Here is a 13,366-nt window from a genome sequence, read left to right on the forward strand (position 1 = left end):
GAAATGATTTCTGAAGAAGGGTCTAGGCCCGAAACGTCAGCCTTCCTGCTCCTCTGATGCTGCTTGGCCTGCTGTGTTCATCCAGCTCTACACCTTATTTTCTCAGATTCTCCAGCATCTGCAGTTCCTACTATCTCATAAGAAGAATGGGTGCTTGCATAGATATCCCAGTTTATGCCTTTGGAGCAAATAAAGGGAAGATTGAATTTTGAAAAGAGAGTTACAGGTAATTGTCAGTGGCATCCAAGCTTGCAACACACAATTATGTAGTTTGGAACACAGTCTGGTACATCTAAAAAGATAGGTTACCCAACCTGGACTTGCGCTGCAAACATTGGTAAGCAACCAACCAAGAACAACAGCATATTTACTCCAAAAACTGTTGGAATATACAAACAGGAGTAGGCTGTTCACCTTTCACTTGGATCGAGATCAATCTGTATTGTAACTCTTATCTATCCACCTTAATTCAACAAACCCATAATACCCTTTGCCTAATAAAAGTCCATCCAATTTCAATTACCTGTCTTCAATAGATTTTGGGAAGAAAAGTTGCAGATGTCAGTGCTTCCTGATATCACACCTGACTAGCAACCCTGCTTCTTAATTTTAAGGTTATGACCCTTGTTCTAGACTCCCTTGGATTAGTCTGCTGTAGAGCACTAGAACGGATCGAGGTGGCTATAATCACATGTAATCCTCCAATTCATTTTGGTTTGTCAAATGTTTCTCTGAACACATTGTTTCTGACCATTTCTATGTAGCTGGGAGGCATACACATTCACCTTGAGTCATAGGTTTTAAGCTATTGACACATCACAATGTTCAAATAGTAGCTTACATCTTGCTCATTTGTTACACTAAACTGCTTATAAATATTCTAAAATAAACCTGCTCAGACATGCTACGAGATTTGTCATCTATTAGATATCCTGTTATCTTGTTCACCTTGATTAAATGTAACAAGAAACAAGTGATTCAAGTGAAGGCTTTTGGTGATGCAGTGGTAGCGTTCCTACCACTGAGCCAGGAGACTTGAGTTCAAATATCACCTGCTCCAGAGGTGTGGCAGAATGTGCCTGAAGAGGTTGATTAAAAATACCTAGATGGAAAATGTTTGTGCTCTTGTGACATAGTGGTAGCAGCCCTACCTCTGAACCAGGAGAGTTCACAACCCCACCTACTCCATTGGTGTGCAGCAACATCTCTGAACAGGTTGATTAGAGATATCCAGATGACAAATGTCATTGTTGAATTTTAGAGTTTCTTTTCAGAACTGAGAAATGGAATTTGTGTGCTTTGTCCATTTGAAAAAAAACAGAAATTAAAAGCCAATACTATCACTGCAAGTGGTTGAGTTTAAGATGTAGAGTGTAACTGTGCCAACTCTCCAACACTGTTAAACTGTCTGGTCTCAACCTGTGCAGCGGTGCAAGTGCCACATCTGACCTCAGCATCATTGGGCTACGAGGAAGACAGAAAAGTCAGCTACAAGCTTCTGCTCCTAATCATCGTTGGGGGGCGGGGGACCATCTGAGAGATGCATATGACCAAATATTGGGTGGGATCAGGTCAAACCCAACTCACGACTGTCAAATGACACGTCAAAAATTGCCATCTTTGCTTACATGATTTGGAGGAGATAGTAGAGCGTACCAATGACCCGTGGAACTGTATCTCAACTGAAGGCCAACACCATCGGGAGAGGAGCGGGTCAGCTTGTTTGTTAACGGTCATTTCTGCAATATGTTGAGCATTCAATATCATAAAAGTTACATTCCAGACAGCACTAGGGTTCACTGAAGAAATTCCTGGAGCAAGACACTAGTCCCAACTATTACGCACACTGAGCTCACTGATGGATTCAACAGATAGTGCAAATATTTAACTCAATGAAAAAAAAAGCAGGTAAAACATGTAGAACTCAATGTTGCTGCTTTAGTGGAGCAAAGTTCAGCACCGTTCAACAAAGGTATACAAATGCAATAGATTTAAAGCAGTACAGAGCATAAAGATGTAGCTCCAAATAACACATACATTGATATCATTGATTGTTCACACTGTGAATAGAGATTTTTATTTGCAATTCTTCAAATGGATTTTAAATTATTTGGGAGATAAATGTAACTCTGAAACCCAGCCAAAAGAATGCTATGCAGAATTTAGTAGGAAGTGTATAAAGTTCATCGAGGGAAATGGCTGCATCAAATTAGAACACTATGTACTATACAGCAATTCTTTAGAGAAATTCATCAGGCATTGAGCCAGCAGCAAAAATTATAATAAGGAGCAACTGAGATATCGGGACTATTTCCACTGAGACAGAAATGACTGAGGGAGATTTAATTGTGGCTGTTAAAATTATGAAGGAATTTGAGAGTTTAATATGGAAGAATGTATTTCTTCCAGTTGGGATATTAGTAGCAAAGTGCCACCTCTTACAAATGGCCACTAAAAGAGTGAAGAGATGGGTTCACGGAAATTTCTTTGCAGCATTATCAATAATTACTACTTTGTCAAAGGTAGTACCTGAAGCAAAGACTATTTGGTCATTTAAATGAAAAAGCATTAAATATTTGCAGTTGAAAAAGATACATCCTATGGGGAAAGAGGAGGACAGTGGGTTGTTTTGGAACATTCACGTGAAGAGTCAATTCAGCCTTAATTAGATTAACCACCCCCTATAACTGGTGTAACAATCTCGAGTTCGAAGATAGTAAAGTCAGTTCCTGGAAAAAGCAAAAGTATGTTGACAATTCAGCAAAAGCTGGATTTCATCGAGGTTTGCCATTGAGGCTTGCCGAGGGAAGTGGATGGCGTTGTGGTAGGGTCATTGGACTTGCAATCTGGAGCCCAGACAAACCCTCTGTTGAACATGCCTTCAAATCGAAGCATGGCAATTTCTGGAATCGAAACGCGAATACCGAACCTGAAATCGAAAGTAATGGCGAGCATAAAACTACTTTGATTGTCATAAAAACCAAGTCAGTTCACTTGTGTCCTTAGGGAAGGGAATCCGCCATCCTTACCTAATGTGGTCAGATCACCATATGATGTAGATTGCAATATGCTATGAAATTGTCTGTCAAGCCACTCAGTTCATGAGGCAACTAGGGATGGGTAACAAATGTCTTGCCAGCGACAACCACATCACAAAGAAGAATAAAAACATCCTGCAGCAAGGCTACATAGGAACCATTCAGCTCATCGAGCCTGTTCTGCCACTCAATGAGATCATAGCTGATCCGTTGCCTAATTCCTTTGGCCCATATACCTTAATACCGTTGCTTAACAGAAATTTGTTTATCTCAGACTTAAAATTTAGAAGTGCAGCAGAGTTTCAATTATTTTGAAATGGATGAGGGGTGCCACAAAATATCAGAGGGGAAGGGAACTGCAAGGTCTGGAGGAAACTGCAATAGACAAACACTGGAACGAAAATTAGCTGAGAAATAGACAAGACTGGCTGTGAGGAAAATTAGGTTGATGGTTCAGAATGCACAGGTGTAAATGCATGGAGCAAAGTTAGAAGAGGTTAGTGAGCTGCAAGCAAAAGTCAACACATGGGGTTATGATATGGTGGCAATAATTTGAGACTCAGTTCAAACAAGAGAAAGAATGGGCACTTAACCCTGGTTGTGGTGTATTCAGGAAATACAGGGAAGGGAAAAAAAGAAGTGGGTTGATAAAAAACAAAGATAAATAAAGCACAGTACTACATAGAAACAGGCCCTTCGGCCCACCAAGCCTGCGCTGACACATGATGCCTTTTCAAAGGTAAAAACCTGTTGCCTCTACGTGATTCATATCCCTCTATTCCCTGCCTATTCATGTTTCTAGGGCTGGAAATATTGATCAAAGATAATGTTACAGGTGGAGAAAAGGACATGATGTAGTCAAGGACGGAATCTATTCTGTTAGAATAAATATTGCACTGCAGGGTGTACTTTATAGACTACCAAACAGCAGGATAGAAATGATAGGACTAAAAAGGGGGCTAATCTTGTGGCAGCAGGAGGCATGCTGAGTTACTAAATGATATATGGTGGATGAAATTTAACACAGCAAAGTACGAAATAATTCATTTTGGTGGGTAATAAAATCTAAATAATGCAATTTTAAAAAGAGTGCAGAAACAGAGAGGTGGGGGGGTGTTGCTGGGTGTGAATACAAATCTTTGCAGACTGCAGAATCAACTGGAATGGTTGTTTAAAAGGCATAAAGGACGATTAGATTTGTGTAGAAAAGTAAAGATTTTATTTTAAAATGTTATAAAACAGTGGATTTATTAAATACTGGCTGGGCACAGCTGGATGATAGTATATAACTGCAGGATTCATATTTTAGCAAATTTGCCCAAGTCCAAGTGAAACTGCAAGACAGATTTACGAGAACGATACAGAAGATTTCATTCATGCGGCAATACTAGAAAAATTAGGCTCGCTGACCTGAGAGAGGAGATGGTTAAGGAAAGATCTGATTGAGATGCTTAAAATTATGAAAGGATTAGTGAAAGAACAAATAGCAAAACTCTTCCCACTCGAGAGGTCAATAACCACAGGGTGCAGATTTAGGATCAAGGCAACATGATGGGGTAAAATCTTTACATAGCAAGTTGTTAGGATAGGAAATGGGCTGTCTGAAAGGGGGGTGGAAACAGACTCAAAACTGCTAAAAGGGAATTGAAAAGAAAAAGTTTTCAAGATAACCGAGATTAACCTGACAGCTGGACCAAAGAGTGGCACAGACACATTGGAAGGAATGGCCTCGTACTGCGCTGCATCATTGTATGATCTGACACAAGCTTCAGCATTGGATTCCCCTTCTTGCTTTATAGTTGGCCAATATTTATCCATCAACCAACATCTTTGAAAGAGATTATCTGGCTATTATCATGTTGCTGTTTGGGGGAACTTGCTGTCCTCAGGCTGGCTGCAATGTTTCCTAAGTCACAATAGTGACTACACTTCAAAAATACTTCATTGACTGTAAAGTGCCTTGGCATGTGTGGAGCTAAATGACAGTCGCTATATAAAACTGAAAGCTTTGCACTTTCTTTCCCTTTCCTGCTGAAGCAGCAATTTTGCTTCGCATGGCTCCACCAATTACAGTGATGCTTCAATATTATTCCTCATGTGCAAGTCCATGTGATGTCAAGTCAATGGGTTGTCGGACCTAAGCACTGGATGGAAGGACAGAGTAGGAGTGGATTATAATCAAACTCATTCTGTCCTTCCAATCTGTCTGCCCTTCTCAGCAATCAGGCATGGGAACAATGGTTAATTAATCAGCCCCCCCACTCCACATAAAACACTTTTACAGAAGTCCTATTGCTGCTTTCAGGAAGATTAGCTAACCACCATCGACACTGGCAAACCAACCCCAAACCCCATCTGACAGCACCTTACAAACCTGCTATCTAGATAATGCAGCAGACATATGGGAACATCACCTTCTGCAAGTTCATCTCCAAGCCACACAGAATCCTGACTTGGAAGTAAATCACCATGCCTTCATGTTGCTGGGTGAAAATTCTGGAAGTGCCTCCGTAACAGTGCAGTGGGAGGTGTAATTACATCACATGGATTGCAAACATTTAAGAGAAGTAGCTCCCCACTGACACCTTCTCCAAAGTGATGCTGGCTGAGTGCACATCAATAACATATCACTGACGATTATTTTATTTAAGTCACAAACCAAAGGTGGAACCTAGGATTTTTTTAAACCTTGGTATTCTTTAACCCACCCAGCTGACCAACCTTGTATCAACACATTGCATTCTGAATGCATTTCATTGCAACCACTTTGAAGTCTTCACCCAGGGATACCATGTCCCCACTGACCTATTGTAATTAAGTTGCTGAAAAAACCTATAAACCAGCTTACTGACCAGCAGTGGCCTCACTGGCTAAAATCCATTGCCACAAAGCAGAGCAGCCAACAGCCTACAAAATATGAAGCAGACAATCGCCTGTATGGAAGGACATCAGCAGTTTCTTATCTAGGGCATAACGTCTCAGATTGAGGGTTAAACACACACACAGGTCTGCCCTTTGCTGTGCATTCTCACTAAAGCCGCTCAGCTGGCTAAGAGATCCACGGAATAATCCCCATCTTTTCGCTTTCGGTTTTCCACACTGCCTTTTCTTTTCTTTTTTTTAAAAAAAAAGGAAAAAGAAAGTTTTAAATCACATTCATTTGCCACACCTAAACTGCTGCAGCCAAAACAACTTGGAGAAACGGAGGGGGGAGAATGGGAGTGGGAGAGGAGATGCCGTAGAACGAACACGGGTTAAAAGGACCTTTACGCCGTAGCATGAATTTTATCTCGATATTTAAATCTGAAACTGGAGAATGTATGGAAAGACCGGCAGCACAAGTCAGCCATTGCAATTGATTCAGGCAATCCGTACTCCTTCAACTCTGCCTTAATCATTTAGCTTTTGTTTTCAAAGGCGAATATAACGTCACGTTAAAAACAGTGCAAGCCTCTCTCCAGTTGGCATCCTTTCAGCACCACCCGCCGCTCGAACATAAACTACATTTTTTTTTTAAGAAAAATCACTCTCCCACCCTTGGAAAAGAAAGTTTTGGAGAAAGTTCAGGCGGAAGAAACGCTTGAAACCCCCTTGTTGGAAGGTATTCACTTTGAAATCGATAAATAGAAGTGGGCTGAGAAGAAATTGCAACAGGCACAAATAGATACATGAGAAAGCAGGGGTGGAGGGTGGGGGGAAACAGAGGAGGAAGAAACAGATTGAAACCACACTCACTGCGTACCTGTCTGCGTTACAATGCGAAATCGCCCTTGCGTGGACTGGCTGGCGTGTGCATGTAGTGTTTTTGTTTTGGCCGCTTGTAGAACCTCTTCTGGAGAAAGAGTCGTCACTGCAGAGGAACACTGGCTCCTGGTTAAAATGTAACCCGTCAGCGGAGGCCCGAGCCTGCGCACTGAGGGCGGAAGGAAGAAGAAAATTGACAAGAGGATTTTGGAGAGTGAACGTGTGCCTGCCAGGCACTGACCCTGCTCCTGCAGGGTGGTCGGGGGGCAAACACGGCCCCCCTTGGCTGCAGGGCAAACTTTATTTTGGGGGTGGGTGGAGATAAGGGAAAGGAGTTACTTTTGACAAGAGGTTTAAGTCAAACACCAGCCAGATCCAAAAGGAGAGAGATGATTGTGTGTGGAAAAAAATATATGTAGGAGCTGCCTTATAGCAGTAAGGCACGGAGTTTCTGTGAGCAGACACAGCACCAAAGGTTAGCTTTTATCGGTTTGCGGAGGAGGGTTAAGTCCACACTGCGTTGCATTTTTTTCTTCTTTGGGCAATTTTAGGTGCACAGTCGAGCGAAATGACTTTCATTTAAAGGTTGCAAACAGCAACGTGGACCCTTTGGACTTTTGCCACTGGCCGCAGCCTCACCCCACACTTAAGGTGGGCTGCTAAGTTTGCTGATTTCTTTCTCTCTCTCTCTTTCGATCTCCAGTTTTAAAAGGGATTGCATTGAATTTTTAAAAAAAAACACACATAACCCATCGAGTCAGTGAGCTGCGTTGCCGGAAGGGGCGATGGAAACTGATTCAGTAGCAACTTTTAATAGCGAATTGGACGAAAACTTACAGAGTTCTGGAAAATCTTCCTCTACCAAAAACTGCGAGGAAATTGCTAGCGAAGCTCAGCAGGTCTGGCGGTATCTGTGGAGAAACAGTTTCGGGTCCAGTGACTCTTAACTCTGCTTTCTGTCTGTATATGCGGAGTTTCTCCAACAATTTCTGTTTTTGTTTATTTTCGGCACTTACAGTCCCTTGTTTCTTTTTAAATTAAGGTTCGGCAGATCTTCTTTAGGGAGGGTAAATGATGGAATCCCTACAGTTTAGAATCAGACCATTCGGCCCATCGAGTCCACAACGACCCTCCGAAGAGTTTCTCACCCAATCCCTGTAACCTTGCATTTCCCATTACTAATTCACCAAGCCTGGCACTTCCCTCGACACTATGGACAATTTAGCACAGCCAATCCACCTAAAATATCTTTGGATTGTGAAAGGAAACCCACGCAGACACAGGGAGAATGTGCAAAGTCCACACAGTCGTCCAAGGGTGGAATTGAACCCAGGACCCAGGCCACTGAGTCATTGTGCCACCATAATGGGTGGGGGGGGGGGGGGGGGGGGGGGGATGACATACAGATCAATTAATGGAATGATGCTCCAGAGACTGAATGGTCTATTCCTGTACATATCTTCCTAAGAGGGGTCCGAAGGTGGGGGTTGGGTCTCTAAGTAGGGTCATGAGCTATAATTTTGAGGAATGGCTGCCATGATCTGGACCAAGTTACAACATGTAGACACTCACTCCGACAGGCCATCACTCCCCCACTTCTCACTGAGGTGTCACAACAATTTTCCAGCCATGAAGTAGAGTAACTGGGAGAGGGGAGGCTAAGCACTGTTCTAAGAGCAGGGGAATGATCACAATGCTCTTGCAAAGAGCCAGCACGCTGGGATGGGTGGGGTGATTGCTCAAGGTCGTGGGGAATGGTCTCCCGTACTCAGACCCACACCTCTGAAACAAATCTAAAACTTCAGTCATCCTTACTTTGGTCTAAAATTAGGATTCCCCAGATGCTCATGGGATGTGGGCACTGCTGGCTGAGTCAGTATCTATTGCCCTGGAGAAGGTGGTAGTGAGCTGCCATCTTGAACTATGTGGCAGTCCATGTCCTGTAAGTAGACCCACAATGCTTCTGCCATATCAGAATGCTGTGTGTTCACTATGTAAAGCAGAATCTATAATCTATCTCTGAGCACAAATTGAGAACAGCTACTCCAATGCAGCATTTAGGGAATTCTGCATTGACAGCATTGCAGCTCTGTGTACCTGGATTGCTGCATGTTTCAGCATAACAACAGTAACTGCATTTTAAAAGATTGACTGTCAATGCTCTTTGGAGGGTCCCCAGATGTGATTAGATGCTATGGAAATGTCATTTTTTGATACCTGAAATATGGCTAATAAATATACAGACATCTGTTTTCACTTTCATATCCTACAATCTTTATAGAATTGTAGAAGGACAGAAGAAAACTAACAGTCGAATTAGACTCTGTTCCTAAAGTCATAACCGTCGTTCTTTCCTTGTGCCATTCTTGGTGTTCAAGGGTTACTCATCGTGGCTTATGCCATAATCTTACTATGGGACAAATCATGGAGCCAGGTCCCCATAACTAAAAATGACAGTACAGGGATGAAACCATAATAGCTGCACCTCATAGTAATCTGGCCAATTCAGCCCTAATATCCATCCTTGATCTCACTACCGACACAATTTGGGGAGACAGACACTCACCAATGGCCCCTTGACACACAGCCAGGACTCACGGCCGGTCTTCACTTACCAGGACTGACTGGAATGGGATTCAAATGCTCCACCTTCTGACTCAGAAACTGTAGTGTTAGCAATAAGTCAAAAGGCTCGCTCACCAATAAAGCTGGTGATTTTGACAGCTTTACAGATTTGGATTTCTGTGACTAATGCTGCGGAACCAGGCATTTCTTTTATGGGTCTGCTTACATTTCCAGGGTCAGTTCTGTGCATTTCAATGTCAGTTTCTTAATGTAACCAGGTACATGTACAGAACCAGCTCTGTGTTTATTATTGGGAATGCCGTATCGGCTAGTTTCTACTATATCGCTAGACCCTGCACTTTGTTAATCATTTTGCTGCTTTTTAATTTTTCCCTTGCTATAAAGTGACATGCATCATGGTGCTGGAATAGCTGCTGTATTTGGAACACAGCTGTGGCTGGAGGACAATGGGAACACTTTCAGGATGTCCTCAAAGCATCCCTGAAGAGATCAAATATCCCCATCAACTCATGGGAAAACCTGAGCCTGTGACGAACCAAAATGGAGAATATTCATTTGAGAAGGCACCAAACACATCGAGAGACTTTGCTTAGAAGGTGCAGAGCTGAAGTTGAAGTATGAGAGGAAGCACACAAACCTCTGAACAAGTTGTCCTCCCAAACCTTTAGTGCCACCTGCCATATGCATGGCAGGCTGCAGATAACTTATCAGCTATCTCAGATCCCATCAAAACAGAGTGGAAGCAAGTAACCCTCAGCGCTGAGGAACTGCCTAATGAGAAGAAGGAGATGCTGGTACATCACCAGTCTCCATCAGTGTGTGCCCAGGTCTTCTCTGGAATAAATCAAAAGTGAGAGCAGACCCATGTCACTGAAGGAAATCATGAGGAGTATATCCTTGAAGATCATGGAACACCAAGTGCAGCATTCCTGGGACCCAGGCTCCAAAGTAATAGTGCCCTTGTAAGCAGTAACTCAATACAGAACTTTGTTTCTTTTTTTTTGAATATGAATTAGAAGCTTGGGGAATATGTGACTTACTAGTTATAACCCTGCACAATAGCTCTGACATTCTGTTCAGTCAGCAGCTGCCAGAGTGAAATTCATGAGATTGCCTGTGACCTATTAAAGTCATTTCTCTTAAGGTCATTGCCATTTTGTTACAACACCTTTCTGAAATCTATACGATTCAGAAACTGTACTATATGCACATGCATTATGTGCGTATTTGTAATTAGAATATTCCCTTCCATACTTACCTTGCAACAGAGTAAGACATTAAACTACACGTGAAGGATAAGGAAGGCTGAGTTTGTGCCCTAAAGGGCATAAGTGAAGAATGACAGAGTAAGGACTTCCAAAAGAATTTTAAATTGCACAGATTTTACTGCAACTAACAACGGTTGAAGCCTTTTATGTCAAAGAAACACACTACATCATCCATCCAGCCCACAGTTAGTGTAACAAAGAGAAATGTGTTATCCCTGAGACTTTCAATAGTCTTGAGAATGCAATGAAATGTGGTTACTCAAATGACTGAAGTACTTTCATTCCTTATGTTTCCTCCTTGTAAACTAAAAAATTCCTGGTGGTAATATATCGTGAAAGTGAAATGATGCAGTAAGTCATATTGCTCGTGTCCCAGAATCCATAATTTATAACTGACTGCACTCTAAAGGTATCCACACATCGTAAAACACTTTGGGATTTCCTGAAAATGTGATAAAGCACGATATAAATCTTTCTCTCCCCTGCAGTTGATGACAAATCCAAAGATAAAGCTGACCACTTTTTCTGTTCACAATTCACTCCAAAATGTAATCCACTCAAGAAGAAAATAGGATCAGTGTGGTGTGAGAAAGTGCTCAAGTTTGTTAATAAAATATCAATATTCCAGAACACTAAAATGTTACTTTTTGTCTCAATTGCTGCAACCTTTTCTTAAACTTTAACAATATGGGAGAGACATCAGCATTCAGGGAAGAACATGAGCAAAAACGTCAGGACAATTCCCGACCTCGAAGTTCCTTCTACATAAGGCATCCCTCGAGACGTGGGATGAGGTTCTTCCATTCCAGAGTTATGGGTCCAAATTCGGATCCGCACAGACTACCATAGTTGGGGCAAAGATGTTCAGGACAATTCCCTACTTTGAGTAAACATTTAGTTTATACATAGAATATATAAATAGGGTCTTGGTTTAATCCATCACCTGAGATGGTGCTGTCAACAATGTTGCACTCACTCAGTACGTGGAATTTCTAGCCTAGGTTCTGTGCTGAGGTCCAGCTTGTGGAACTTAATGGAAGCCACTATTTTCTGATTTACAAAAGAATCACAGGGTGGAATCTTATAGAGGCCTGGGGAAAGTTGGTGGTAGCATCGGATGTGAAGTCCATCAAGGCCTATCTTGACAGTCGGAGCATCTCATGCCATCTTTTATGCTTTTGCCGTGCGATGTGGTGGGTTTCTCATTAGGCAATGGTGAATTGCAATTAAAAGGGATTATTGCTTGATAAACACCTCATTAACTTGCTTCATTCATATTCAGCTTCCTATCTTACCAAATGCACCAATAAAGTTAGACATCAAGAAATCTCATTGTGTAAATCAGAGTGGGTATCTGATGATTTCAGCCCACTGCTGGTTACGAGGAGTCTCTACGTTGCTTAGGACCAAATAGCACCTCAGGGTATGATCCACGGGCACCAGCCACATGTACACCACAAACCTTGGCATGTGGCATTTGTGCCCATTTCCTCATGACCATCATGGTGCCTCTCCAATCCACTTGCTGGATCCTGAGGAAGCACAGACTTACTTTGCAGGATCAGGCAGGCAGCTCACAGATTGGACCACGCTGCATCTCAGGGCTGCTCACACCCTCTCTGAGCACTCACTCACTTAGTGTCTACCTGCACCTCGCAGTATTCACACCTTGCCTTGCTATCTCATGCCTGTTTGTGCATCGGCAGAGTTCAAAGGCTCTCTGTACTGCCATATTGACATGGCTCTTTAGTGCAGAAAGCAAGAGATGGTCCTCACTATCAGCCTGCCTCACTGTTGGAGAAATGTGTTTGGCCTCATCTGGCAGTATGTCACTCTTCTGACACTAAGGAACTCTTTCTCTCCCTGTATTCCCAATGTAGGTCATTTCCAAAGTCTTGCGCTCCCTTTCCATGGCTGTCAATAAGAGCTCCTGTTTGGACTTGCCCAAATGTTTGCCAGGATAGGACATTTCTGCTACTAGACAATGGCAGGCTTGCGGGTGCCTTGTGGGCACTGGGGACAGAATAGCAGTGACTCAGAGGAAGTGTTCAGGTGGGATCAGCTACGGGCAGGTATTCTGTTTTCATTCACAGACATGGGCATCTCTGGCTGACCCTGCTCATCCCTAATTCTTCAGAGGGCAGTTAAGAGTCAACCGCACAGCTATGGGTCTGGAGTCACATGTAGACCGGACCGGTAAGGACAGTAGTTTCCTTCCATAAAGGGCATTAAGTCCAGATGGTTTTGTTTATCCCGACAATCAACAACATTTTCATGGTCCTCATTAGGCTTTTAATCCTAGATTTTTATTGAACTCAAATTCCGCCGTCCAGGATTCGAACCCAAGCCCCCAGAACATCACCTCAATCTCTGGATTAATACCACTAGGTTATTGCCTCCCCATGTATGGTATAAATGTGTGGTGTGGGGACTAAAAGCTGAAAGAATGATGTTGTTCATGTGAGGGTGTGTCAGCCATGCTAGTTGTGTGCCATGGACAGTGTGGCCATGACGTTGCCAATGGTGGGATTGTCAATGGGTGGGCAACGGCTTTTTATAGATGACAAAGCTCTTTCAGCAGATATCCACTGAGTCCCAAGTTGTTCTGGTCACGGCACATGGTAAGATGGGCACACACTAGACATAAAGGATGACACAGGGTAGATAATGAGACGAGTTTGGTAAGATACTGCAAGAAATCTAACTGGGCTTTGCTGTAAGAATCCCTCC

General features: G+C 42.7%; 1 protein-coding gene and 1 long non-coding RNA gene across 3 annotated transcripts in view; one reads left to right on the plus strand and one right to left on the minus strand.

Annotated features, from left to right (window-relative positions):
- Positions 1–6,930, minus strand: part of slc45a3 (solute carrier family 45 member 3) — a 136,764-nt gene extending 129,834 nt beyond the window's left edge. For both annotated transcript variants that reach the window (XM_048612101.1, XM_048612102.1), the window contains exon 1: positions 6,781–6,930. The gene's annotated coding sequence lies outside the window, so the exon portion shown is untranslated. The remainder of the gene's footprint in view (positions 1–6,780) is intronic.
- On the plus strand, positions 6,846–11,263 carry LOC125486070. Its single transcript, XR_007264755.1, has 2 exons — positions 6,846–7,257; positions 9,753–11,263. It is a non-coding gene; the product is annotated as an uncharacterized LOC125486070 (long non-coding RNA).
- The last annotated feature ends 2,103 nt before the right edge of the window (positions 11,264–13,366 follow it).

Source organism: Rhincodon typus, chromosome 25, assembly GCF_021869965.1.
Source record: "Rhincodon typus isolate 14 chromosome 25, sRhiTyp1.1, whole genome shotgun sequence".
NCBI classification, from domain to species: Eukaryota; Metazoa; Chordata; class Chondrichthyes; order Orectolobiformes; family Rhincodontidae; genus Rhincodon; species Rhincodon typus.